The 27,091-nt window shown below is 41.5% G+C and overlaps 1 protein-coding gene across 1 annotated transcript in view; it reads left to right on the top strand.

Moving 5' to 3' along the window:
* The first annotated feature begins 2,385 nt into the window (after positions 1 to 2,385).
* The window catches only part of DAAM1 (dishevelled associated activator of morphogenesis 1), a 164,297-nt gene continuing 139,591 nt past the window's right edge, over positions 2,386 to 27,091 (top strand). Inside the window, exon 1 of the mRNA XM_063290469.1 lies at positions 2,386 to 2,530. The gene's annotated coding sequence lies outside the window, so the exon portion shown is untranslated. The remainder of the gene's footprint in view (positions 2,531 to 27,091) is intronic.

The raw sequence follows: 27,091 nt of genomic DNA, 5'->3' as shown, positions 1-27,091 counted from the left end.
AGTGACTTAAGTGAGCCTCTTTCTGTCAACCCTGATGCTCTCTTCCTGTTTTCAATCTGGAGGCCACAGTACCGCCCTCCCTCTCTGATGGCGGTAAGCACTGCAACAAAAAGAGGCACTTCCCTGGACTCAGCTGGTGTGCAGTTTGGGTGTCTTCCTAGACTCGCTGCTCCTGGTCAAGGAGCAGGTGGCAGCCATGGTTAGGGAGGCCTTTGCACAGATTTGTCTTGTGCACCAACTGAGGTCTTGCTCATGGTCACTCATGCCTTGATCATTTCCCATTTATGGGAAGTGACCAAGGCATGAGTGACCATGAGCAACACACTCTATGTGGGGTTGCCCTTGAAGACCACCCAGAAATTACAACTGCTCCAGAATGCAGTGGCGCACACAATGATGGGTGCCCCTGGATTTGCCCATGTTACACCTCTGTTGTGTGAGCTGCACAGGCTCCCAGTTTCCTTGCGGGTGCAATTCAAGGTGCTGGTTATTACTTTTAAAGCCCCATATGGCATGAGACCAAGTTATTTGCAGGACGCTAAGGATATCTGCCCGTCCTAACAGATTGGATAGGGTGGGCATGCTCTTAGTTCCTTCCCTTAAATGCTGCCATGGGACCCAGGAAGCTTGCCTCTTCTGTAGCAGCCCCTGCCCTATGGGACGCCCTTCCCCTTGAAGTTCAGCAGGCCCACAACATTTTAACTTTCCAAAAAGCACTTGAGACCTGGCTTTTCCCCCAAGCACTGGGATAGGGTAAAATTGGTGGGATGAACTTCTTGTGGGTGGCATGGGAAAGTTTAGCTGTAATAGCAGGTCTTTTGGTTTTAAGGTTATTTATTTATTGTAGACAGATATTGTTTTATTTTTGCCCAGAGTTTGGTTCAAGATGGGAGACTCTATAGATGTTTTAAATAAATAAATACATACATACATATTTTGTGAAGTTGTACCATGTTTAGAAAAAAGGAGAGGAAGAAATATTGAGGTTTCAATCGAAGTGAAACAGGGTTGAACTGTGGAGTCCTTGGTGCTCGCTGAGCCTTGTTGTTTTCTTGCAGACGTTTCATTGCCAGACTAGGCAACATCTTCAGTGCGAGGTGTGCTTACCAGGAAAAAGCAGGTTCTGATACAAACATTTCCTCTGAGGCATCAGAATTTTGTAATTTGTTGGTGAAGGAAACATCCCATAGCCGGAAGGGTTGGCCTTGGCAACCCTTGTTTTGTATGTTCCTGGACTGAGTTCTAGTACAACTACTGGTCTTGCTAATCAGCAAATAGTCCCAAATGGGCACACAATTTACCAATGCCTGAAGAATTCATTGGTTTTTCACTGGTTTCCAGTTCAAGTGAAAGTTTTTAGGCTCTTGTTCCTTTTTTTGCCCATCAATGAGTTTTGCAGACCAATAAATTATGTCTGCTTATTCCGGCTGTTTTGCACCATCCCCCCCAGAAGGAGCTAAGGCTATTGATTGATGGTTCACAGTTACCTCTGCAAATTTATGTACCCATGCCATAATCACAACAAAGACATTGCACAAATTGACTTCATTCACTGCAGGAAAAAAGGTTTGAAGATGAGATCTGAACCCAAGACGGGTAAAAAAGGATCAAGGGCTCCTATCTATAAAGCCCCAAGTGGCCTAGGATCCAGCCAACCAGTGCATAGAAATAACCACTATACAGTAATCTGAAAAGTAGACGACGGCTCCTGGAAACTTACCCTCAAAAAATAATGAAGGTAATCTTTTCTGCTTTGGGTCCCAGTAAGGAGTTAGACAAAGTAAATCTCAGATTGAAACTTTTCAAGCAAACGTATAAAATTACACACCCTTGAGTCGTATCTATGTTCACTGAAAAGCAAGCGCTGAGGACTCCAGCGAGGCTTCCGCTCAGGAGAGGAACCTACCACCATTTGCCCTCTTCAAAGCCAGAACTTCCGATTAACCGCACTGCAAATCTCCTTGTCGAGCAAAGAGAGAAGAGAAAGGGAAGGGAGAGAGAAAGAAAAAAAAAAAGAAGGGAAGCACGGAAAAGCCACGAATGCCCAAGCCCCGCAGCCCAGTCGCTTATCCCAGACCTTCTGCCCGGCTGAATATACGGAGCGCGGCTTATTGGTTTGGGGAACGCGAGCATAACTCGAGCTGATGGTTCACAGGGGAAAAAAAAGAAAAACAAGGAGAGAAAGTGGGAGCGCGCATGGCTTTTTGGGAAATGTAGTCCTTGACAATACCACTGCCTATGGCCAAGATCCTGGTTCTGGACTCCATCTCCCAGAGGCGCATTAGGCAGTGGGCTGGTAGGAGGCTTTCTCTGTGCGAGCCTCCCTTACGTAGTTCCAGATTCACATTGCATCCTATCAGGCCAAAAGGCGATGATGTCACCTGCGGGCTTGTGAGGCGGCGAGGCTGGGGTTACTGCTGCTGGCGGCGGCGGAGGAAGCGAGCCTGCTTAACTAGCACCTATTGTAAGCAGTGAGGGGAACTGGAGCGGGCGGCGGCGGCGGCTCCAAAAGGATGTACGGGGGCTTCAGGTAAGGCGATCCTGCTTTTCCGCGCGCAGTGCAAGCGGCGATCAGCGCCAAAGACAGGGCCCGTGGCTCCGCTTGGGCTAACGTGATATGGAGGAACCTAAGTTACCTTCCGGGGTGGGGGAGAATAGGTGAACGTTAAACAGCTTTCTCTTTGATGCCCGTGTCGGGAGAAGCGCGTTGACGGACGCCCGGGCTTGAAGATTTTAAGCTGGGCTAATCGGGGATGTGCTTTAGTCTGCAAACGAGGTAGGGTCCTGGGTTTAAAGGGGGGAACGAGGCAGAGAAACTTTAAACGCGTTTCCTTGCAGTGAGGAGGTGGAATCTGCCTGGGAGAACATGGGCGTCGCTGTGTGTACTGAATTAGCTCGGTTTCTGGAAACATCCGTGCGCCCCTTTTCGCCTCCCCGGGATTGTGTGACTCCCCCGAACAGATCTGTGCGAGAGGCCAGGGAACTGTGGGTTTCGGGCAGTGTGTAACAAAAGGTGCAGATGTCTTCCCCCCGTTTCTTTCCGGCTGCAGCCTTTCTTTCTTCTGAATGGGATCGGGTTGGGTACGCCACGAAACTGATCGGCTTGAAGACCCGGACTGTCGTCTTTACCACTGCCCCCCTCCTTTTTTTCTTGTGATTGTTTGCTGCTGCTGCTGCTGCTGTTTAAGCCCCCTCCCTTTCAAAGCTGCCGAGAGAGACAAGGAGTTTTGATTCTGCCGGCTTATCGCGAAGGCGTTTGAACGAGCAGCCTAAAGGAGGCGTGTAAGTCGTGGCTGAGCTACGCCGCAATAAGACTTGGTGCGTGTTTCGGTGGACGGTGCGCGTCCTCGCTGGCCCCTGTCTTGAGGTCCCTTTCAAGATCTAGGGCCGTTTGCTAATGCTAACTCCGTGTTCCCTCTCCCCGTATTCTTTGAAACTGGACCTGCTACACGTGCAGAACGGATTGCCAAACGGCACCCCCTCGGGGCGGGGGTGGGGAATGCCTCGGGGCCGCTCGCTCTCCCTCATTACTGGAATGCTAAAGGCATTGAAACCTCCCCGCCTTTTGTGGTACAAAATAGCACGGCGGAACCAATACTTTAAATATCGAATTAGGGCATAATTCGGAACGAGACATCAGTGCCTTCACACGGCTCTTCTAAAAATAAATTTAAAAAATCGACGGCTATTGCCGGGAGATTCGGGGGTAGGAGGGCGGGGCAGGGCAGGGGAGTCAGTACACCTTTATCTGTGCCCTGCCTGAAGACCGTCAGTGTTTGTGTTTTCTCCAGGGGGAAAGGCAAACTAATCGGGTCCCCCCCCCCGCCCCCGTGGATGCAGAAACTGCTGTTCCTTTTCCTGCCACCTGGTCTCCATCTTCCACACACCCAGCTCCTCCCTCTGCTTAGGGAGCTGTCGCTGGTTTTTCTTTCCGAAGGGTGCGTTGAGCGTCTTGGGCCGTCCATTGGGGAGCTTCTCCTTCCTTCCTCTGATTTATGAGAGGGAATTTGTTGGCCGGTGGCTTTTGCTCGCCAAGCAGAGCGTCCCCAGTTAGCCGAGGCAGAGAATCGCCTTTGTGTACATGCCCGTTTCCTCTCAAGTGCGTGAATGTGCCTGCCGGTTTGCAGCAGTAATAAAATCTCTTACTGAGTGAGGATTTTTGAAGGAGACGGTGTCTGCAACAGGAAAGAGGGGAGGGGGCGGGGCGTCAGAAATCGAGTTGCTATGGTTACCTATGCTGTTGGAAGCATTGCTGCTTTTCCTGGATCTGGGTTTCCCGGCTCCCACTTTTGCCTGGTAACCGTGGAAGGGTGTGGCTGGTGGCGATCTGTTTTTCAGTCCCTGGAAAGATGGGATGCAGGTAACTGTATGAGGGGGGAGAAGAACCAGTCTTGTGGCAGAAAGTAAGGACGTCTTCGAATCAACCTGGACTTCTGGTGACCAATGTGAACCCATCCTGAGTTCACTGTACTTTATTTTATTATATAATTGAGGCTTGGGAGCTTGCAGATCCAGCTTTCTTCCTGCTCTGGCCCAACTGAAGTTTGAAGTGGATGTTAATAGGGGAGGATTAGATAAAAACAGGTGAGCAGAAGTTTTGCCAAGGCACAGTTCTGTTTGGGAAGCAGTGAAGAAAGAAGAGGCTGGCAATTTCCTTAGTGACAGGTGTGGGTGGGTTCCCCTGTTGCATTCATGGAACCGAAGAGGAAATCTTCAGCCTCGCATATCTGCTCGTTTTCAAATTGCACGAAGCATAGGCAGGTGTCAGATGCTTTAATTGCACAGGGTGTTTCCCTCTCCTCTTCCTCCCTCTCCTGATTCCACTCCATGCTAACACACTTGCTCATCAGTGCCTGTTGCAAAATTACAGTGGCTTCTCTGTTTTTTTAAACTGCTGTGGCTTTGTTCTTCTTGCACAAGATCTTAGATGTGAGGAGCTTTCTGAACTCAGGTGAGAGCTGAGAAGAAACAGGCAGAGATGGATGGTAACAAAAGGTGGTTTGCCATCTTGCAGCAATGCATTGGGTGCTTTGGCATGTCCACATGCAGTGGGAGTTGCATGGAGAGGGTCACCAGGATGGTGAAGGCTGCCACAGACTACATCTGCTTTGTAGGTGGTTTTGTACTGTGATCTCTATCAGTGAATAGAGCTTCCTAAACAGAACATTATTCAGGCAGTGGACCTACCTGTGATGAGTGTACCTACCTTGATTCAAATGGAAGCAATTCCATGCTGATGATCTCCAAATTACACCCAATCTATGCTCCATTGTTATTGCAATTTGTTGGGCAACATGCAGTTAATTTGTAAGATTTGTGCATATTCCTTGCTCTTAAATTGACATGTAGCTCTTTCTCTCAGACAAGGTGTTAGCCAAGGGTCAATGAGGGTCTTAGATGTTGTATTGATTAAAATGTGTTTACAATCCTTTTTAGCTCTTTTGGATCCAACAGCCCTGAGAATGAATGTATTGGCGATTTCCCATCTTTTATGGGCAACTGAATACAGAGCTGGCAAATGGCCCCATCATCCATTGAGTTCAAAGATAAGCTGGGAAATGAACTTAGCCTTCTGAATCCAGCTCACTGCCCATTGCAATACTATGCCAGCTTATATAAATTCTCATGTTCACTCTCTGATGCTGGTTTTAATTAATTTGATTTGAAACTTCAGTATTGGGCTGCAGGGGCAGAATGCACAATATTGGAGTTACGCCTGTGGAGGAATCCAATCCACCTTTCTCTGACTCTATTGATCTCAGTTATACCAATTTGAAACATTTCTGGAAAATGTAAATTATTGGTTTCTTAACTGTCTGCCATGAGCTTGGATCTTTTACATGAAGGACCTCATCTAAGGGTTTTGTAGAAAGTGACATTCCTCTCACAAGTTAGAACAGTTCCATCCTTACTGGGATTCCAGAAACAGATAAAGACTGTCCTCTTTCATCAGGTGTTTGGGGTGGTGTTTCCCAGCCTGGCTGGGGAATTCTGGGAGTTGAAATCCACACATCTTGAAGTTACTGCGGCTGAGAAACAGTGGTTTAGAGGATAGTAGTATTGGCTGCTGTTGGTTTTATGCTTGTTATAGGTTTTAGGTGATCAAGTTGTTCTACAATTGCATGCTGATTTTATGATTGGGAAATGTTGATGATTTTAATGCTGTGAGCTGCCTGGAATCTAGTGGGCAGCCCATAATAATGCAAAATAAATGGATAAAGAAATGTTTTTGTAAGATGATACTTCACACTTAACTGAAAGCTATGCAGGTAAGGAATACTGATTCTCTGGGGTACAATAAAGAAATGAAGGCAGGAGGGACTATTCCAAATCAGAAGAGATTTGTCCTGAAAATCAAAATTCTACTTTTGGTTAATATTTATGTAGTAGAAAAGTCAGGGAGGGTGTAGTTCAGCTATAGACCCACCCCTGTGATTGCTGTGTCGCTTTTCATTTTTTTAACTGAAATACCTCATTAGCCCTGCCATTTTACATGGCCAAAGTGTCTAATTTGTATGCATCAGCACCGAAATGCTCTTACTGTCATTTTGTAATTCAGGGATTTGCACAAGGTAAAGTCAGGTAAAGTGTCTTATGATCTATTTTGTCAAATGACAAAACAGTTTGTAAGACAGGATGCTGGGCTGTCCTGTGAACCCTTCAAGCAGCCTAGAGGGCAGCACTTTGACTGGTTTCACACAACCCACTAGACTAGGCTGAAATGGAATTGGGTGGTTTGTGGTTCAGTGTGTCATAGAAACCCATTCATTGTTTTGGCAGGTTGTGGGAGCAGGCACTGAACCACAACATGGTTTATTTCTGTGGGTATAATGTGTTAGATCAACTACGTTTTCATTAACCTGGCTTTAAGACTGAGTATGTAGCATGACCGGGCACTCTCGGCCTGATTATTTTCACATGCAACGTTGCCTAGGCAGACATGTATCTTTCAAGTACAAACATTCAATATTTTTGGGAGAGGGCTTATAAATTAATTGGCAGCGTATGTCCTTGGTATGCATAACGCCACAATTTTACTGCCAGATATTGAAACTATCTTAAGCAGCTTTCATTAATCTGTCACCTTTCAGTTGTGTTATATTTGCCCTTCTGAGCAAGTGGGGACAAAGGCTGGCTAGACTTTTGGGAATTGTGATTCCAGTGTATCTGGAGAGCAAGAGGTTAGAGACAGAGTCTATGGAGAAAGCCATTGCCAGTTCAAATGGATATTAGTAGGTGTCGTGAACCAGCAGTATAATCCTTGTGGGAACGAAGTTATACATGGTCTCCATTCTTACTGACCTTCTGGTTTTGAAAGGAAAAAAAATTGTATTCTGTACGTGCTAATCCCTACCTGCAAATGTCTTGTTATAGTGAAGTAGAACTCAAATATGACTTTATTTATTTAAATAATCACAGTCACCCTAACCCAAGGCCTGGGAGAACAACCAATTTTTAATGATCTTTCTTAATGTCATTAAGGTTGGAGCTATATGAATCTCTGGGGGGGGGGGATGCCATTCTGGAGGGCAGGTACCACAACAGAGAAGGCATGTTTTCTGGGTTTCACAAGGTGACACTTTAATCATTGGGACCTGGAGTATGCCCACCTTGCCTGACCTCACCAGATAGGCAGAAATAATTGGAAACAAGTGGATTCTCAGATAGCCAGGCGTAAGACATGAAGGGCTTTATAGGTGATGACCAGTGCCTCGAATTACATCCAGAAGCTGACTGGTAACCAGTTTAGCTCATGAAGCAGTGGGAACACATGAGCATAATATGACACACCCATCATTGCCCATGCTGGACCATCTGTAGCTTTCAGATGGTCTTCAAGAGCAACCCCATGTAGACTGCATTACAGTAATCTAATCCAATCAAAATGATTGGGGCTTCATTCTGTGAAGCGATCTGATCCGTTTGAGTCTATGTCCTAAGGAAGTGGATAGGGCCCTTTGCAGTATTAGTTCTCCCACTTTTCAGTTGGATCCCAGCCCTCATGTTTAGTTAAAACCTCCCATAAGGTGGCAGGAGGTTGGATTTCAGCAATAAGCAACACTTTGCTGAGTGAGGGAATGCTTCCCTTATCTGTGAGAGAGGCTGTGGTGTGCCCTTTGCTGAAGAAGCCTTTGCTTGACTTGACTATTTTGAGTAATTTTAGACCTATCTCCAAGCTTCCCTTTGTATTACTAGAGCCTTGGCAGTTGGGTTTCAGGCCAGGGAAGAGCATGAAAGTTGCATTGGTTACACTTGGAGATGCCCCTTGGTTCTCTTTAATTTCTCAGTAGCTTTTAATACAATCAGCTGTGGTATTCTTCTGGACTACCTCCATGAAATCAGCGTGGGGGGTATTGTTTTGCAGTGGTTCTCCTTCCTGAGGGGGCAGTCACAGTTGGTGGAGTGGGGAGGAGAAATCTGCCCAAGGATTTGTACTTTTTGGACTGTCTCAGAGATCTCTTCAGTCCTTTCTTAACAACTACAGTATATGAAGCCTATATAGATAGGGGACTTCTAAACAAGGTCATCTGCTGGCATGGGATTTGGTATCAACAGCATGCTGATAATGCCTACTTATACAGTACATCTCATCTCTGGGCCAGATTATGCAGCAGAAGTGCTAACACAATGCCCAGGGTCTGGATGAGGAAGAACAGACTGAATCCCTCCAAGAGAGAGTGGCTTTGGGTCTGTGGATAAGCAATTCCAGAGAAATACCATATTTGATGCTGAATGGAGTTGTTCAGCGTTCCCATGTTCACATTCACAATCTGAGGGTTCTCCTGGGCTCACAGACCTTGTTTGATCAGCAGGTGGCATCTGCGATCAAGAGGGTTTTTACAGTTACATCTTGTGTTCCAATTTTGGCCATTCTTGGATTGGGAGGCCCTGCTCACAATCACTCATACTTTTGTCACCTCCCACTTAGATTACTATGATGTGCTTTGCACTGGGTTGCCCTTGGAAAGTATTCAGAAGTTATAGCAGATTCAAAATGCAGTGGTCTGGGCAGAAATAGATGTATGTGGATACATTTGGGTGACCCCCACTGTTCTGGGAACTCCGGTGGTTGTCACTTGGCTTCCGGGTGCAATTCAAGATGCTGGCTGTTACCTTTAAGACCGTATATGCTTCTGAACTGAGTTATCTGAGGGACCAACTCTTCCTGTGTTCATCAGCCCATCCAATCAGGTCAAATGGGGTCAATTCCCTCCAGATCTTGGCTATACAAAACTGCTATCTAATGGGCCTTGAAAGGGGGCTGCTCCTATGCTTTGGAACTCCCTCCTTACAGAGATCTGGTTTATTATTATAATATTATAATATTTAAATTTATTGGTCACCCAACTCCATTGGACTCTCACAGTTTAGCCCTTCTCTTTGCATTTTAGGAAACCGCCTGATTATTTCATCAAGCTCAGGATGGTGGCATGCTATGAATGAAGATTTGAGTTTGGCAGGCACATGTTTTATATATTTTCTTTTGAGCTTAATTCTGATACTGTGTTAGAGTTATGGGTGGTTAGAGGTATGGGTGGCTTTATTTGTTATTTTTACAGGAGGGGTTGCTTGGTGATATTTCTGATTGTTAGCTGCCCAAAGTTTTTGGATTCAGAAGTGCTTCAGAGCTTGTGTGAGCACAGGACCACACCTCTACTATTCATTAAAGTAGGCTTTCATTTGTTCAGACTTTTGCATATATGAAAAAAGGAGCCATTGCTTTAGAAGTTTCCATATGGCTTCCTTATGGAAGTAGTGGCTTTTTTTTTTTTCTTCAGGCACACATGGAAGTCTGGAAAAAGGAAAAGCTGCTGTAATAAGTAGCAGAGATTACAGTGTATACACGTATTGTATGTAAACTAACCTTTCCTTTTCAACTAATTTTCCTTCTCCTACTTTACTATCTCTACATACACTGTTATATTGTATCCCATTGGTCTTGACAAACATAGCTATAAATTACAGAGGCATTACTACCGCTGCTGCTATTACTATTGCTACCACTACCACTACTATTACTATTAGTAGCATCTTTCTTGCATTTCTTGTCTTCCAGCTGTGTTGGGACTGCAATACAGGCACCATGGTAATTAAGGGAAGTCTAGTCCCTTAAAAACTGGAGAGAACTAGATTTGAGGGAGCTGGATATACAGTAGTGCATTTCAGTTAGTCATTCATAAATCAATTCTGCTGCTCCATGTAGATTCCTGAATTTCCCTTTTCCCCCTCATTCTGCCTCCAAACAATATTCTGCTACTAGTAGTTACTACCTTGGTAGTCTCTACCTATTCTTTTGCATCCTGAGTTATTTCCTGAGCTAAAAAATAATAATATGCCAAGCTTCCCCTTCTCTGCCCTTCTCATACTGTCTTCCAGATTATCCATTCTCAATATTACAACCTAATTAACCAGTCCATTATTAGACTATCGTTGTAATGTAATCTAGTTTTCTACAACAGATAGGACATACAATGGCACTGATTAAGTTTAAGAATGAGTTAGCTATCTTTTGGAAGAGGAGCATCTTTTAAAATGATGGTTTTAAAATGGTGGCTTACAAGTATCATGGAATTTTGCAGCATGTTGTGGGTACTTTCACAAAATGGCTTATTTGATGGATTTACATAGAATTGTTACATATTGTGGAGCCAACTTGAAAGACAAATTGATGAGGCTATACTCTGTTAGTTCATCCTAACTTCATCTTCTTTCTGGCCAGACGGGCAGACTTCCAAACAAAACATTGAACTGAAGCTACCCATAACTTTATTTTCTAAGAATGCTATATGGGGCTCAAAAGTATCCTGGTAAATTATGATTATGTTGCTTTTAAAATCATTCATTAAATTCTGCTAGGGCAAGGTGCCAAGGGAGGCACCTGTGGGCACCATATTGCCTACCCCAATCTATCTGGTTCTTCTGGATTGGGAAATAAAATTACAATGCAACCCTGAGTGGGGTGTGTCTCTCTTCTGCTGCTGATTTTCATATGAAGAATGGCATTTGTATTTCTATTACTAGTGATGCAAGATTGGGGCGGAATAGGTAAAGGATTGAATAGGACCCTCCTTTGAGATATAAGACCATTGCAGAAACAAAGCCAAGGACTGATAAACTTCATAGTAGATTGAATTGTCTTCACAGTAGATAGAATTGTTTTGAACAAGCAAGATAGGAAGAGTATTGACAATTTTGAATGTTGGTGTTGGAGACGACTCATGAGAATACTGTGGGGAGCCAAGAAAACAAACCAATGGATCATCAAGCAAATCAACCCAGAGTTCTCAGTTGAGGAACAAATGACCAGGTTCAAATTATCCTACCTTGGACACATTATGTGAAGATGTAGCTCTCTGGAAAAGGCTCTCATGCTGGGAAAGGTGGAAAGAAAGAAAGGAAGAGGATGACCAGCAGCAAGACATGATGATGGTGAAGAGGCGCCATTGGAAATGCTGAAGGACCAGGTTAGGGACAGATCATTAAAAAAATCTATCTACGTGGTCACTAAAAATTGACAATGACATGATGGCATGTGAACAGTCAATCAGATTGAATGTATACCCTGAGTGAAGAAGTACTTGGTCATGTATCCTAATTTATAAAGGGCTGACTTTGTTTTTCTACAGCTATAGAACAAGTCAGTTTAATCACAACAAAAGATGTTCCCACACAACACTGTATAAGTAACCAAATAAGGCCACAGATATTATTGGACTTTTTCGCTGTTGTTTTATCAAAAATGTTTAAGACTAGCTATTTAGGAATAGGAATCATAGCTGAATGGTAGAACATATAGCCTGACAAAAACAACGCCCCAGGTTTCATTCCTGTCGTTTTTGTTTGTTAAATGGAAAGGGAGAAAAGCAGAGAAAGTGGGGGATAGGAAAGATCTACCTAAGTCCCTTGAAAGTTCTGCCTGCCAGGATGGGCTGTACTGGATGTGGGTAGATAGTCACAGTGCTGTAATTTGGTAGATTGCTACTGAATTTTTGGCTGCAAGAGAGGTAGCAAACAGATAGTAAGGTGACTTGTACAGGCAGTTGCTGTATTAGGACTAGACAGAACAAAATTAGGAATCTTGAGACATCCTTTTACAAAATACCCAATTTTAAAATACCTCACATAACTACTGGAATAAGAATGCCTTCACAGCCTACAGTGGATTCATGGGGTGGAACTAGGTGTAGTCTCACTGAAGAGGAAGTATCTGTGATGCTACAAGACTGTCACCCATCATCACCTATTGTATTTATGTCACCAGGACAAACAGAAAAGGAAATAAGCAACTGCCTTCTAGGTTGCAACGCCATGTTTGTGTGATTCCCAAGAAGTGGTGCCTTTCTTCCATAGGTTGCTCTGAAAATCGTAATTTGTTAGCCTCAGCTGTGATAGAACATTGTCCGACAGCTTCTGTCACGCCACCTCTCTCTCTGTAAGTTCTTTCTCACAGCCCATCTTTTCTATACAGTTTTTAGCATACTATATTTCTTATTCTCAAACAAAACAGAGGCCAGAGTTATGTGGTAGCTCATTTACCAGAGTCACCATCTTTTCCCTTTGTTTCTGCATCTGCAGAAATTTATTTTGAAAGATCTGTATGGTAGGGACCTTCTTTAGGTTGATTTTAAGAGATCATTAAAGAGATGATTGTATTATTGCTGTACAGTATTATGTAACAAGATGATTTGTGTCTGCAGTCTTCCAACATGGCCGGGAATGATGAGCTCCTGCCAGCCAAGCCTTTGCTTTAGCCTGTCTTCCAAACAGCACCTGGTTTATGTTTAGATGGGGACTGATTCCCAAAACCTCTTTTGTGAGTACTCCCCTAGAACAACACTGGTTTGCATAGTTTGGCTAGTAGAACTGACCGTTTCTCCACTTTGATTAAGAGGAAATTTCTAATGTGGAATTTGTTACAGATCCCTCCCCCCCAGTAGTTTAATTGTAGGGATGACAGAATTAGTAATCTACAGCTTGAGGCAGGGGTAGGAACTAGCCATATTGGAGAAACACAGAGTGAATGTTAACACAAAGCTTATTGGAAATCTGCAAATCCTGATATTGCACAAGAAGAAATGTCTACCTAGCCCAAGCCTAACTTAGTGTGATGTGTGAACCCACCCAGTTGCAGCTTATTTACACAAAATCATGTGTAAATCCAGTTATTGGCCAAATTTATAAGAAAAAAAAAGTGTGAAGATTCTGAACAATGTACTGTGCATACCATCTTATTTCCAACAGCCAGTAATGTGTAGGGCATGGAGGCAGCAGACTTCCTTCATTATAACATTCCAGGTTAAATCTATGATTACCAACTTGGCTTTTAAAAAATATCTTGAGATCCTAAACAGAGTAATAATTGACAAGCGATCAAAATTTTGTATGCCACATTAAAGCACAAAATGGGTTATGAAGAAACTGGTGCACACTGTTTACAGACTCTCTGTGGCTTCTCATACACAGGTTTGGCCAGGTAACAACAAACAAGTTTGTCCATGGTTGTTTGATATGTTATGTGGATTGTTTGCAATTTCTTTCTCTGGTTTATTCATAGAAGAACAAGACATAGCACCTGGTTTGCATGATATGCTAATAATCACATCCCAGATGGAGCTATGATAGTTCTCAGGTCAACTCACAGGAGGAGGCAGCAAGCATGATCTGAGCAGCATGCATTGCATACTCATGACTCTTGAATGTAATTTATGGCAAATTAAAGAAGTAAGTAGGGCTGAGGGGAAGAATTTAGGAGGCAAGGGAGGAGTGGAAGATTTGCAAGATTAAGTGTACAAAAATACAAAGCTCCTATACCACATTTTGCTTGGGGCATAGGGATTTGTACTGTATTGAAAGTTCTGCACTAAGTGGAAAATGTGCTGAAGATGTGCCCAGTGATTCTATGCATTTTTCAGTACCTAGGCCTATTGTTAGATTGAGTGAGGCACTTAAAGTGGCAGAAGTAACGGCCCCTGGAAAGTGATAGCAAGATGATGGAGGTAGTGGTATGTATTCTGTAGCTCCAAAGCTGATCAGCCTCTTTCAGCTACAATGGAGGATGCTATCATATTGCCAATGTTGACTATTCATTTAGTTGTACCTGAAGTAAAAAGGCACCATTTTGTTTTTCCCTTGTTCAGCATAATACCTTGGGCTGACCCTAACAATTTGGAACATACTGCCAGTGAAATAAGCATCAGTGGTTTCTTGTTATAATAAACACCTATCTTATTTTCATATTCAAAGATCTAGGTCATTGCTTCTCAAATTTTTTGCAGTTGTGGAACACTATGTAAACATTTGGAAAAATGCAAAGGCTGCCCAATTAAACAATTCACCCCTCCATCCACTTTTGTTTTTAAGAACATGTATTTTTGATGAATAAGACAATGATTATGGTTGCAGTCATGTATGCCTTTTCACCCCCTCCATTAAAAATCTTTTAAAACTCATTTTGTACCAAACTTTTGAATAAAAAATGTATTATTTATTTACCATTTGAATTATTTTATGTTCCTGTGCCATAACAACACTACTTATCATAAATTTGCTGGTCAAGAATGTTCTTCAATAGAAATCTCTGAGAATTAAGAGGCTGGGGATAGATGGATCTCAAACCCAATGAAATCCCATTTTTAGATATTCATCACTGTATCATTAGCAACATGAATATGGTTGCTTGCTTAAACACTTCAGTGAAGCAGATTTTAGCTTCTGGTCCTTTCTTGAGAAACAGTTGGCTGCTTGACACAGAGGACTGGTTGTGAATGGACTCCTTCAGACTGTCTTCATGCATGGAGAGTCAGAGCTGAAGTAGCAAGCAAGTTCTGGCTCATAAATGTGAGGGGACTACATGGTAGTCTTCCATGGGCTCATGAATGTTAGCAGACTACATGGTAGACCTCCATGGACTATGCTTTGAGAATCACTGGCTTAGATACTTATTCATGCTGGGTCATAACCAACATGTGCAGATATGTAGTTATTCTTTTCTTTACAAGAGAGCTCAGAGAAACTTTTATTTTGCTAGCTTCCAAGCTTGGGGGCTATCTTTGAAATGGTACATGGAGGCTTTCTTGGAAGAGTTAGCATTCATAACTTCTTCACAGGATAAAAATAAACTCTTCAGTGTAGAACTCATCACAGGAGTGCAAGAGAACCAGCTTTCCAAACTGGTTTACAATGTGTGTGTTTGAGGAAATAGGACTAGATGGGATTGGTTCATTAAAAACTGATATAACTTGGCCTTCTCCAACCTGGTGCCTCAGAATGTCTAGCCAGTATGTTCAAAACATCTGGAAACACCAGATTGCAATAGGTTGGTATATCTAGATGACAGTAAGGGGAACAATTCTCTGTAAAAAAAAAAAGTTATGGGTTTTGTTTTTGTTTTTGTTTTTTGTGGTGGAGGGGATATTCCTGAACAGTAAGATATTCCTGAAACCACAAGTACCAGATAATATATTTTAATGCTTCATTTATTAATGCAGAATCTCATTTACTTTAGAATAGCATCTGGTCTCAGTAAGCATTGGCCACACTGCAAATTTAACATTGGTTATTGGAGTAGCTATAATCAGCATTTTTTAATTGTGATCTTTGGTAGTTAGCAGAAAGGTATTGTATAGCAGTTCTCTGAACTGATAGAAGCCACCTTCCTCTGTTTCTTAGTGTTCAGAAATCATTGTTCCAAGTCTCATCACATTATTCTCTACCCTAGAGGCAGAAAATTAAAACATTCCATACCAGATCTTATTTATTTATTACAAAATGCATATGCCACCTGACTCGTCAGACTCTGGACAGCTCACATACCTAAACAATAAAATCGTTAAAATGCATAAAAATAAAATTTCTGTGATGATACCAAAATATTGCTTTCTACAATTAAAAATCTTCCCCATCAAACCCTCAGTGGAACAAGATTGTTTTTCTTCTAAAAGTAACCGGGTGAAGGGGTGGGGGTGGGGGAGACAAGCTGTTCCATTGTGATGGGACTGCCCCAGCAAAAGTCATCCTTCAAGCTTCTGCCTTCCTGTTTTTCAGGGGGGGGGGTGTAGACACCCAGAGCCTCCCCACCCAGCTAGACTGTACAGGGTAGGCAGATTCTGCCTGGAGCAAAATATCCATGAAGAAAATGCTAAGAACCCTGGATATGAGTTATAAAAGCAGGCTGTGGATGGGAAGAGGAGAAATTGGCTCAGGAAGCCTGATTCTATTTTATTGTTTTCTTTCCTATTAGATTTCTAAGGCTTCTCAGTTGCCAAATGTCTCTGGGTGGCTTACAGGGTTAAAAACAATAAAAACCAAGCATTATATTAAAAGGGGAACCATGCTGGGGAGGAAAGTGATCCTAAACCACTACACTTACCTGATGATTACAGGGCCGTATCACCCTAGTCCAGAGCCTGCAGGAAGAGCCAGGTGTTATGTGACTTCCCAAAGCCATCAGGTTTGGGGCCAAATAGACCTGATTGATTGATTGACTGATGGATTAATTATGTGCCATCAAGGTGGTGTCATCTCTTAACGACCACATAGATAGATTTTCTTCAAAAGGGTAGCGTGGCAGCAGAGAAGGCACCCCTCCATAAAACAGCATTGCTTAATTGATGGGACTCCTCTCGTGCTAACCCTGTTGGATCATATTGAACAGCTGGAAACAATTGGGGAGAGGCAGTCCAACAAATATCCTGGCTCTGTGCCATGAAGGGCTTTGAGGAAGACCACCAGCACCTTGAATTGCACCCGGAATTTGTATGTAGATAGAGCTCTGGATGTATGAAAGATGCAGGATTTTGAGAGTGGAATGCCTGGGGATTCTCTGCCTCTGCAACATGTGCTGTTTCCAGGAAATGTTGGTTAGCTCTGCTAGTGTTTCCAAGCCCCAGGTGAGTGACTGCCTGGAAACACAGTGAAAAGGAAGACATTTCAAATGCAGATTGTTTTGCATTCTAAGCACTCTGTGGACTGTTCCAGAATGATCAAAATAGCCTATTTCTTGCAGGTTATGTTTATGTTGTTTGCTTTGCCAGTACTCCCCCACCCCCACCCAACAAATCTCCTACTTCCTTCAGATTGTTAGTCACTCAGTGGTTTAAGGCCAAGGTTGTTTACCTGACGCTCTAGAACAATTCCCAGCTGTGAGGTACCTGTAAGTCCAGGCTTTTCCTAGAATTGTTAGGAATTCTTATGGCCTCTATAGCCTTTAGCTGGTATTGCTTTTTCATGATAACCAGCAGCCCATTGAAAGCAAGGCAAGGGGCTTCAAAACTACCTTCTCTGCAATGGAACTCTGCTAATTCAAGCTTCTTTTTCTGAACTTCCCCAAAGCATTACCTGGTGTATTTTGAGAACTCTAATCTCAGTTTTAAGGGCCTGAAAGCTGTAAAACAAATGAAATAGAAGTCCTCTGCCCAACTTCTTAGCCTAAAATTGTACTGTATCATTTGGGCTTTGAATATTTGGAAATATTTGGGCCTTACTGAACCCATCAGTGTTGCTTCAGCTGATTTGCCTTTTCTTCCTTACCAGCCTCCAGACACTTGGCAGGTAATGAACATCCAGAAGATGCTCCTAGCTGTCCTAGTGCCGGATCAGTTGGCTGAACATTTTAAGACGCTACTACCTTGAAAACACTTGAGATAATAACTCACTCCCATCCATTATGGAATAGGGTTCCCAGAATGTATCCATCCGTTTTAAAATTAAAAACATGAGTGTGTCTCACGCTAAAGTTCTTCGTATACAAGTTTTATAAGAATGCTGATCAGTGCATTCTTTGGCTACTATAAAGTCAGGAATAATATACAAGATTTTTCAAAAAATCAAATATGAAAATGCAAGTTATAAACATATCCTTTCTGGTAGAGGAACTGTGTTTTCCTCATTCAGAAGGCAATTTTATATTTTGGCATTTTATAGTTAATTACGCATGGGAATTTCCCCATACAAACACAAATTCCACAGCAAGAGTCCAGATTTTTCTCTGCTTGAGCAAATGAACTTGATGCTGAGTAGGCCATGAAGATGGTATCAGAAAGCCTCTTTGCAGAAAGGTAGTTTTGTGGCTAATCTGCCACACGAAGTAGCCTTCTATCTTGCCTTGTCTGAACTGGGAGTTTGAAGCAGATCTCGGGCTTCATCAAGGAATTTATTATTGAGTTCAAGCTATTATGAGTACTAAAGCTTAACTGAGTGGTATAAATTGAGTGTCAGAATAGTCTATGAAATAGTTCTGTTAATGTAGCCTTGTAATATTATGCCTAAACTATAATTATTTCTGTCGGTGGCAAAAGATTATTGTTTTTTCACTAATTTATACCGTTGCAGAATTGCCTGCAATACAATACAGTAATACTTAGCCTTGTCAGAGATAAAAGGAAAAAAAGTGGAGGACTTTTTGGCACTCTGTCCCTTCCCTGGGAATTCCTAAACCTTGAATCTTATCTTGTGTAACAAGACTGAAAGTAAACAACAATAATCAAAATGTACAAACAAGGATGAGATCAGAGGGAAACTGCACATTTCTTTTTCAAGTTTAAAAAATATTGACAAATATTTGGCTATTGACTAAATCTCTCAGTAGCCAACAAGATAAAAAAGCAAAACCAAAACAAAACACAAGCTACTATATCAGCTGAAGACAAGGACAGGAATCCCCCAGATTAAAATGAACATTATAAAGCCAGCAGTTTGAATGTCTGGGCAAATAATACCTTGGCCTGGCACAGAAAGGACAGTGGACTTAAGACCAGGCACATCTTTAGGGGAGATTTGGCAGTCAGTGAGCTGCCACTAAGAAGACCTTTTCTATTACCTTCTGAAAAGCTTTGAAGGTCTCAGTAGTCTCGCATAATCAGATGGTCTTTAAAGCATTCTGATGTATAAGAAAATGTCCTAGACCTATAAGACGTGTTAGAGCAGTGTTTCTCAACCTTGGCAACTTTAAGCTGTATGGACTTCAACTCCCAGAATTCCTCAGCTAGCACGACTGGCTGGGGAATTCTGGGAGTTGAAGTCCATATAGCTTAAAGTTGCCAAGGTTGAGAAATTACTGTATTAGAGTCTCTTCTGCTGAAGACATTAGATCCCCAGTGAGAAGGGGAAGGTGATCTCTGTGCGTAAGACTAGAGGTATACAGAAAGCTATTTTAGGAATTCCTCACCTGATATTTATCTTCAGGGAAGAACTGTTCAATTGGCCTTGTTTTTCTCAGTCTGTACAAATTTGAGTTAAAACATTTCCTGCCTGAGAGAAGGAGAATGTCAAGATTAATCAGCAAACATTATAAAATAAAACTAACACTGACCTTTAATTTTTCTCCCCTACCAAATGTTCTCATTCCTTTTGATGCATCTATTACTTTTATTCCTGGCATGCAGTGAATCAAGATGTTCTTGCCATCATGTAAGGCTAACAAATGGGCTATCTTTACGGGAGGTCCGCAGGCCTTTCCCAAATTGTTGCTGGCTTTTGCATTTGTTCCAGGATGGTCAGAGTCAGTTGGCTTCTTGCAAAAGTATTTTTTAATTTGATTATTGTATGTATGGTAACTTGCTGCAGGGAGTCTAAGGTCCTGTTATTCATGCCCCAATTCTCTAAGTGGTGACAGCCAGGTTTGCAGCTACGATATTTACTTGGGTTGGACACTCCTGGAATGACGTAACCAAAGACTTAGGAGGTTTAGTAATATTCATTTTTTTTCATAAATATGTAATATACATGGATATTCAGTCTTACACACTACAGTAGATGCCCCAAAGCGCGCTCATCATATTCCTTAGAGGAGCGTGGAGCATAAGTAGCATTCTAAGACTTTTACAAATCCAACTTGACTTGCTGTGTATTTCTAAGTCTGTATACCTTTCCTGCTATTTGTTTTATGCTGGGTGTGGATGCCTGCTGTTCTGACCAGGCAACGCATACCAACAAGAAATCCATTCACAAATATTTTAGAGTCAAGAATCACTGAATTGGAAAAGGTGCAGGTAACCATGCAGCCTAACTGTTTCATCCCATGACAATGCAGTGTGTTGCTGATTTTCTTTTTAAAAAAAGCACAAATGGGAACTAAAATGCATCAGCCCTGGAAGATCAGCCTGCTTCTTTGTGTTTTGCAAATGGGAAAGTAGTTTGTGGATATTTTCAGTGGAGATACAGGAATTAGCATACTGCATGGGTGGGCAACTTTATTGAGACATAGGGCTACACTTTTTTTAAAGGCATATGAGGGCCCCAGGTTTGGGGTCAATGACATGTATCATGGAATGGGTGGAACAAAAATTCAGCTTAGTTTTCATGAAGTTTAGAAATGCTTTAAAGAACAAAATAGGCTTGATGCATGCATTTTCCCCTCAAATCACCTCCATGCCACCAAAAAAAGGCTGAAAATGGAACACTCTGGGAGCTGCAGAAGAGGGCCAGGGGATGCCATGCATCCCATGTTCCATAGGTTGTTCATATTGCTCACAGCTTCAATACTTGGCATTTAGTGGGGTAAATTTTTTGTGCCAATGACATTTAAACAATAAAGGTTTTCCTTCCCTGTTTCAAACAGCTGTGATTTATAGGAAAAAAAACCCCTTAATTTTAAGGGTGTTTAAAATTGTAGTAGCAAATAGTGTGATCTGTCAACCAAGGAGGTCCTTGTTCCAAAATTTAATTTGACCATAAATTTACTGAATGGCTTCAAAGAACCTATTCTTGCCTCCTCCCCCACGTGATGATGACATCGGCTGATTTCAGAAAAGCAGTTGTTATATATGCAGTAACATGAATTACACAAAGCATAAAAAGGTTGTTGCAACCATGACTGAGAAGAAATTGATGAAATGCTTTAGGCACTTAGGCAAAGAATTCTCTAAGACAGGGTTTCTCAACCAGGGTTCCATGGCACTCTAGGGTTCTGCGAGAGGTCACTAGGGGTTCCCTGGGAGATCACAATTTATTTAAAAAATTATTTCAAATTTGGGCACCTTCACATTAAAGAGGTAAGTTTCATTATTTTTAGTTTAAGAACACTGTTAATGCATATAGACAGGCCTACCCATGAAACAAATATAACACTTTTGTAACTTCTGGCCTATATTTGAGCCTGAATGTGCAGGGATTCCCCAAAGCCTGAAAAACATTTCAGGGGTTCCTCCAGGGTCAAACGATGAGAAAGGCTGCTCTAAAACAAAATGTAACAAGCCTTGCCCTATGGTTAACAGTATCCATTCTACCATGCTTGGAACAAAGGTAAAGATCCTGAATCTCTCCAGACAATGATAATGAATTTCCCATCATCCTATCCCCGGTAGGAGAACCACTGATTTCCTTTTGGCTCATAGGGAGCTTGTCTTTCAGGATGGACTTGGTGTTTCCTCCTTAACATCACCCTCCCCGACTGGAAAGTATCTGAAGTAGTTTCACATAAGCAAGCTCACCGAACCACAGACTGCAAACTTCTTCCTAATCATGTGTGCTTACAGACAAGCAGCTTCATGCTGCTTATCTTCCCCAAAGAATGTGCTAGGTGGTGCATGGTGATGGACAGTGAGCAATGCATGATGATTAAGTTAGTCACGTCCTCTCCCTGTTTGTGGTTTTAAAGGCTTACCGTTGGGTCTACTGTAAACTATCACTTCATGTGTGGTGGTGGGGAGAGGAGAATGGCCATTTGCACTGAGATCACATAGCAAGACACTTACATTTTCATGAAGTTAGTGCCTAACCTGTGATGGCACCATGTGACTTAATGGTTAAATAGAATAAAAGAGAATGCCCCATTGATTTTGATATAACAGTGGGTTTTGTGTTTAGGAGGGAGAGCTAAAGAGATCTCAGCTTAGATCTTAGATGCTAACTATGTATTTGCTAAATGTGGCTCTTTCTGCTTCAGCACCCCTCTCAATATGTAAAATATGGCTTACATAGGCCTACCTTGCAGGCAGTTATCCTAAAGATTAGGAAGAATTTGGATTCTCGGGGGCTTTTTAAAACATGTGTTATAGAGGTCTAACAGAAGAGAGAATCGGTGAATGATTAATAGAGGTTAAAATGGATGTAAGGTTAGTTAAATATGAGTTAAAGGGGAACAATTGGGAGTAGAGGTTAGAGAGAGGGAGAGAAAGATTGCTTAGCAGATAATAAATTACTATTTCAGTGGTTATATGGCCTCATTATGAGTTTTTGAGATGCTTCTTAGATAGGTATTTAATTTGTTCTAATCATTGGTGGCCTTGGCTGGGTGCATTTGAGGTTCAGTAATACTCCAGGTACTGAATTCAAAGACCATAGCAAAGATTGGAAGAATCCTACTGCTTTCTGCTCAGTAGGTGACACTTTTGTAGAGTCACTCAGGAAGTTTTGACCCAATGAATTCTGGTGCCAATGACTTTATACAGAATCCCTAAATATATTGCAAGAACTAATTTACCCCACCCTCTTTTGTTTGTTTATTTTTGGTTTGATGAGACTGAATCAGTGGGTGGGGCACAAAGAGAGAAGCTAGGGAACTATACCAAGTAAAGATGCCATCCTGTTTTGGACCTCACACGGTATTATAAAATAACATCCTGGATATTTACACTCCACACGTTATTGTGATGTATAAGTTTTTATACATGATGTCAGTTTTGATAAACATCTTTTTCCATATGGAACTTCAGTTCATGACTGTTTTGAATGGTGCAGATAAAGGATTACTGACATATTTCTTGCCCTTCTTTGGATGGATGATGAGATGGAGTTACCAGGTGGAACATGCTATGGGCAAATGATAAGAATTCATTTGTTTCCCCATGTCTTTGAGAATGTCAGGATATTTTTGAACTGTCCTCTAATCTGATACCTCATTTTGCTACTTTGACCATAGTAAATACTAAAAAGATTATTCAAGGCTAGCTTTGATGTCAGAAAGAGAAGGGAAAAGAGAGAACAACTTTAATGAACAGTGTTGTGTTGCTTTAGGCAAGGGGAAGGTTTTGAATGTGAAAAATTAATCTTATCTATTTGTGGCTGCAGTAAACAATTTTAAGAGTGGTTTAAACTACACTAATCCCTAAAGACTCTGGAAAAATACTGTTTGTGCAATATGACATTTCACACGTATGTCCTGTGGCTGTTCCTCAGTTTTGTATGAATGATTCCATGCCAGGTGTCCATATATGCCAATGTTTGGGTCTGAGAAAAAAAAATGCTGTTGCCCCAATGCAGTGTCTAATCCCATGTATACATCTTGTTAAGTCATTCTGCGGTGGCTGAACTCCACACTTCTCGGAGGGCCAGCAGTTTACCTTAGGGAAGCTGAAGCTGGTTATAAACTTCAGCTATTGCAGCTTGCTTGAGAAATATTCTTCTTAGAAACAAGTTCTGTTTGGGGTGTGAAACTTGCTGCTGGCATGGTGAGCAGTCAGCAATATATATTTTTTAATTTCAAGATCATATTTCCTCAGGAGATCTGTTAGGGGCCTCTTGGTATGTGGGGTTGAAATGAGCAGCATATGAGGCTAGACCCAAAAGAGGACATGGACACCATGTCTCTGACATCCCCCTTCCCCCCCATTTCTGATATACCCTCTTCTTTCTCTGTCAAGCATCAGGCTGCAGAGAAAAAAACATACTATTTTGCAGAAGCCTGAACAGATCTCTTGCAGAGAGCTTTTGAAATTAGGCCAAGGGCAACATGTGCTGAGTCTGCATGGCTGAGACTGAACTTTGAATTGAATAGTCCTAGTTGAAATCTGTCCTCTGCTGTGAACTTCCTAGAGGCGTTTAAGCCCTCCAGATATGTTGAGCTACAATTCCTGCTATCCTCAGCGTAGTTATGGAGGTTGTGTTCTAGTCCCTTTTGTAGCTCTGGAATGTACAACTTCCATTTTCCAAAGGCCACACAAGGCTTTGCATAGCAAAGAACCCCTTTTAATTTTTTTTTCAGGTTTATGGAAGGGGTGAAATAGTATCTTAAGCTATTTCTGCAAACCTAAGCCACCCGTTTTTACTCTTAATTGCCCATCCCCAATATTTTGGGGGAGGCCAATTTTTTGTCTTTATCCAAGATGACAGGACATTGTGGGCCACATGCAGCATTAGGTCTTTCATAAACTGCCTGCTTCTTTCTCTCCATATGAGAATGGAAGATTTGTAATGGTATCAGACTAAGCAATGCATTGTTTAGTATTTTAACAAAGGCCAGCCAGACTACAAAAAACCCAGGATCACCAAAACAGAGGATTTCTCTGTTCAACCGTGCCTGAATTTCCATATCATTGTAATAATTGTGGGAAAGCATCCTCCTCCATTTGTCTGATCTTATGCTAGCAGTGAATTCCATAAAATGCATGTGATTCTGATTGTTCTGAATCAAGTGGTACACAAGGTTTATAAATTAAACAATCATTCAGGGAACTGAATTGAAGGTCAATAAGGATAGGACAGAAATTATAATAAACAAATGAATAAAATACTAAATATATCTTTTTTTTCTAAGCGGGTTTGTTTTAAGGAATACAAAAATATATATGAAGTGTTTTGTATACTTGATAATGCATTGGAGAAATTCTGTATGATGGTAATGATCACGGATGATACTGTGTTATTTGCAACAAAATGTTGCAACATAGAGCCTCCATTCTGATAAATATACCCCACTTCTTCAGAAAAGGATGCATAGCTTGGGAAAGTCCTTGGAGTGCTTGATAGGTCTTGACTTCAGGAACTGTGACAATTACCAAGCTGTTCCAGTTCTGAATATGTGCATGTAGCATGTTCCGTTCTCTGGAGAGTAAAAGGGGATGAAGATGTTCTGCAGAAAGTCCTGAAGAGCTGCTGCCAAAGGAGGTGATGCAGGGCTACAGAGATACATAATATGATCCTTAAAGGATTTGAGGACAGCTGCTGCTTCCAATCGTCCCCTTGTTGCTGTCCTCAAATGGAACAGGACCATCAAGTCCATAATCTTTCAACTGACAAAGAGAAGACAGTGGTGCATTGTTTTCAGAAAGCAGAATGAAATTGTTCCTATCCAAAATAAATCTGCATCTATACCCTTGGCATAATCTTATCTATTTATATAGCTCTTATACTATGCCACAGACATGGCATAACTGTATGAACACTTCTGCAAGCCACTATCTAAACTGCTGGTTCATGTCATATGACAATTTATTAATCAAAACTTGCCTTTCCCTCTTCCAAGAAATGTCTTTATTAGTCCTTTTCTGAAGGAATTCTGAATCACTGTGGGGTTGAGTGAGAAAGGAGGAAGAATGGGATATCCTGGGCGAAGGCAGGATGCCTCCCAGCCAGTTACCATATTATGCAATAAACATGTGCTTTTAAGGTACCACAAAGCTCTTGGTTTAATTAGACCTACAGAGCTGAACTTAATGAAATAAGTGCAGCAATAGCTACAGTGTTGTTGGGTGAAACTGGGATGGAGTAGATTGACTGTGAGTGGAAATCTATTAAGGTGTATTTTCTGCTGTATGTTTGTATAGACATATCCAATGGAACTTTTTTATTATGATATGTGGAGGCCTGTTCTATTCTGGCTAGCAAGAAACACTCAAAAATGACTCAATAGCCTATAATGATCAATTTGTTCAGGATTGCAGATCAAATAACTTGAGTTTGTGCTGATTTGGATGTATAACTGGCTCAGTTGATGCAGTTAATCAAATGTAGCTATGACTTGTGTACTTGTAAGGCATGCTTTTCAGTTTGTACAGCTTGAGGATATGGACAGTAATCCTGAATGGCTAAAATGGGAGTATATCATTTGATGCCTTCCAAGTGGTGTGGAAATCAGCCTCAGTCACCCTGTATGGGAAAAAACTCATAGGTAATGAAGTCTCAGTTCCAGATGTTTCTCAGTGAACCAAAATATCTAAATTTATTTCAGTGTGGCTTCAGTCTTTTGTGGGACTAGAGACTAGGCTGAATGTCCTTCTTTAGTTGATGGACTTCTGTGTAGTTTTGACAATATCAGCTTAACAACATAAATATATTTTACGGTAAGCTTCTTTAGAAGGCTGGGGTTACTTGATGATATAGTAAGGATGTTATCACCTTATTTGTGAAATAATCTTGTTCATGTTTGACTGAAGCCTGGTTAAATGTCTTGATATCTAAATGAGATTTTTACTTCATGTCTTATCTAAGTGTTCACTTGCATTAATAGCAAAGAAGATTATATTAACAATGTCTTGAACAAATATAGAAGCCCATTTTGTGATAACCGCAGGGTGATGTAGAGGGCAGCTATATAAAAATAAATTTCTGGAGTGCATCCCCCCCTCCCGTGTTTTCCTCCTTAAAATTGTGGATTTAAATTTATATCAACCATTATTTCTGAACAGGCTGAATATCCTTTAATCCTTGCAGTTAACTGAGTTTGCAACATTTATTACTTTTTTAAAGGGAGATTAGGGATACCATTAAAGTGGCTTTATAAACTCATTGGGTACTTTTTTAAAAGTCTAACTTCCTTGCTGTAAATTATGCTTATTATAACGGACAGGAGGAGACCATAACAGGTATGATTAATTCAACACAAAATTCTGTGTGTAAGCCCCAGTCATTACTTTTGTACTGACTTCAGTGCATTCATGTCAGTTAGGTGCACCTATCATATTTTCCTTTTATGAAACTGCAATTTTAAAATACTCTACCTGAATATTTATTTATCTGCAGTTCATAGTGGGCCCATTGACAACAGAATCCTGGCAAGTTCTAAATAAATTAGGACTCATTAGCAAGTACTGTGCTGCCTAAATGCTCTCATTTGGTTTTTCTCATTGATGGGAACAGCTTCAGTATCTAGGAACTTTCATGGAGAAAAAATATACAGTAAGTATTTAAGTCTGAATCTAGATGCGCAATTTGTCAGTACCTCTAAGACAGTAACTGCATTTACACATTGCATTGAACCAGTGTGCTTAACAGTGGTTAGTGAATAAGCCATAGCTGCCTGGATTTGGACAATTTTTATTTATTTATTTATTATTCACATTTCCATCACCGCCCATCTCCCCGCAAAAGGGGACAATACACTAAACCAGGGGTTTTCAAACTTTGTAATATCATGACTCCCTAAAAGGATAATATG

This window comes from Candoia aspera, chromosome 1, assembly GCF_035149785.1.
Source record: "Candoia aspera isolate rCanAsp1 chromosome 1, rCanAsp1.hap2, whole genome shotgun sequence".
Classification (NCBI taxonomy): Eukaryota; Metazoa; Chordata; class Lepidosauria; order Squamata; family Boidae; genus Candoia; species Candoia aspera.
This window is presented reverse-complemented; position numbering and strand designations above follow the sequence as displayed.